A 2,500-nucleotide genomic window follows, 5' to 3' on the forward strand; every position below is an offset into this window, starting at 1 on the left:
CCCTCCCCCCTATAATAGGCTGCCGAGCCATTACCAAAGTGCCACGGGTAGACATCCTTTTCCGTGAGGAGACATACTAAAGGAAAGTGCTCTAGAGGTCAAATTTTGACGCCGTTTTTTGCAACAACCTCTAGAAAAATAAGATCTTTCCATCCTCCAAATTTGGTGAATTTACACCGTGCCGATTTTTTTTGCCGATTTTTTTACCGCCCGGAAAGCCGGAAATTCAAAAAAAATGAAAAACGGAGCAAACGTGCGATTTTTGAGCTGGATTTTTTTGTGCAGCCTTCACATAATATTACCAAGGTTCCCTCAAAATTTCACGAAAAATGCACGAGCCAATTCTGAGATATGAAAATTTGGCTCCTCCGTTGCAACGCTCCGAGCCATCGTTGCAACGGCGGGTGCCTCCGTGGGGGGCGGGGGAGCCCGGCGGCACACCACAACCACAACGTGATTGCTAGTGTGCCTAGGGGATGGCAAGGCAACGTGCATCTTGCTGGCATTGCGCCCAGCAAGCCTTTGGGCAACTCGAGTTTCAGCAGCACGACACCCCTCCCCCCTATAATAGGCTGCCGAGCCATTACCAAAGTGCCACGGGTAGACATCCTTTTCCGTGAGGAGACATACTAAAGGAAAGTGCTCTAGAGGTCGAATTTTGACGCCGTTTTTTGCAACAACCTCTAGAAAAATAAGATCTTTCGATCCCCCAAATTTGGTGAATTTACACCGTGCCGATTTTTTTTGCCGATTTTTTTACCGCCCGGAAAGCCGGAAATTCAAAAAAAATGAAAAACGGAGCAAACGTGCGATTTTTGACCTGGATTTTTTTGTGCAGCCTTCACATAATATTACCAAGGTTCCCTCAAAATTTCACGAAAAATGCACGAGCCAATTCTGAGATATGAAAATTTGGCTCCTCCGTTGCAACGCTCCGAGCCAACGTTGCAACGGCGGGTGCCTCCGTAGGGGGCGTGGGAGCCCGGCGGCACACCACAACCACAACGTGCTTGCTAGTGTGCCTAGGGGATGGCAAGGCAACGTGCATCTTGCTGGCATTGCGCCCAGCAAGCCTTTGGGCAACTCGAGTTTCAGCAGCATGACACCCCTCCCCCCTATAATAGGCTGCCGAGCCATTACCAAAGTGCCACGGGTAGACGTCCTTTTCCGTGAGGAGACATACTCAAGGAAAGTGCTCTAGAGGTCGAATTTTGACGCCGTTTTTTGCAACAACCTCTAGAAAAATAAGATCTTTCCATCCCCCAAATTTGGTGAATTTACACCGTGCCGATTTTTTTTGCCGATGTTTTTACCGCCCGGAAAGCCGGAAATTCAAAAAAAATGAAAAACGGAGCAAACGTGCGATTTTTGACCTGGATTTTTTTGTGCAGCCTTCACATAATATTACCAAGGTTCCCTCAAAATTTTAGAAAAAATGCACGAGCCAATTATGAGATATGAAAATTTGGCTCCTTCGTTGCAACGCTCCGAGCCATCGTTGCAACGGCGGGTGCCTCCGTTGCAACGAAACCAGCCAACGATGCACCTAACCCAGCATCCGTTGCAACGCACCCTGCCTCCGTTGCAACGCGCCCAGCCAACGTTGCACCGTCCCCAGCATCCGTTGCAACGCCCCCAGCCAACGTTGCAACGCGCCCTGCCTCCGTTGCAACGCTCCCAGCCAACGTTGCAACGCGCCCTGCCTCCGTTGCAACGTCACCAGCATCCGTTGCACTTCCCCCAGCCAACGTTGCAACGCGCCCAGCATCCGTGGCGACGCCCCCAGCATCCGTTGCAACGCCCCCAGCCAACGTTGCAATGCGCCCTGCCTCCGTTGCAACGTCACCAGCAACCGTGGCAACGCGACCTGCCTCCGTTGCGACGCCCCCGGCCAACGTTGCAAAGCGCCCTGCCTCCGTTGCAACGCTCCCAGCCAACGTTGCAACGCGCCCTGCCTCCGTTGCAACGTCACCAGCATCCGTTGCAACGTCACCAGCATCCGTTGCAACGCGCCCTGCCTCCGTTGCAACGTCACCAGCAACCGTGGCAACGCGACCTGCCTCCGTTGCAACGCCCCCAGCCAACGTTGCAACGCGCCCTGCCTCCGTTGCAACGTCACCAGCATCCGTTGCAACGCGCCCTGCCTCCGTTGCAACGTCACCAGCCAACGTTGCAACGCGCTCAGCATCCGTTGCAACGCCCCCAGCCAACGTTGCAACGTCACCAGCATCCGTTGCAACGCGACCTGCCTCCGCTGCAACGCCCCCAGCCAACGTTGCAACGCGCGCAGCATCCGTTGCAACGACCCCAGCATCCGTTGCAACGCGACCTGCCTCCGCTGCAACGCCCCCAGCTTCCGTTGCAACGTCACCAGCATCCGTTGCAAAGCGACCTGCCTCCGTTGCAACGTCACCGGCCAACGTTGCAACGCACCCTGCCTCCGTTGCAACGCCCCCAGCCAACGTTGCAACGCCCCCAGCCAACGTTGCGACGCGCCCTG

This window comes from Arachis ipaensis, chromosome B8, assembly GCF_059453495.1.
Source record: "Arachis ipaensis isolate K30076 ecotype BB chromosome B8, ASM5945349v1, whole genome shotgun sequence".
Taxonomy (NCBI): domain Eukaryota; kingdom Viridiplantae; phylum Streptophyta; class Magnoliopsida; order Fabales; family Fabaceae; genus Arachis; species Arachis ipaensis.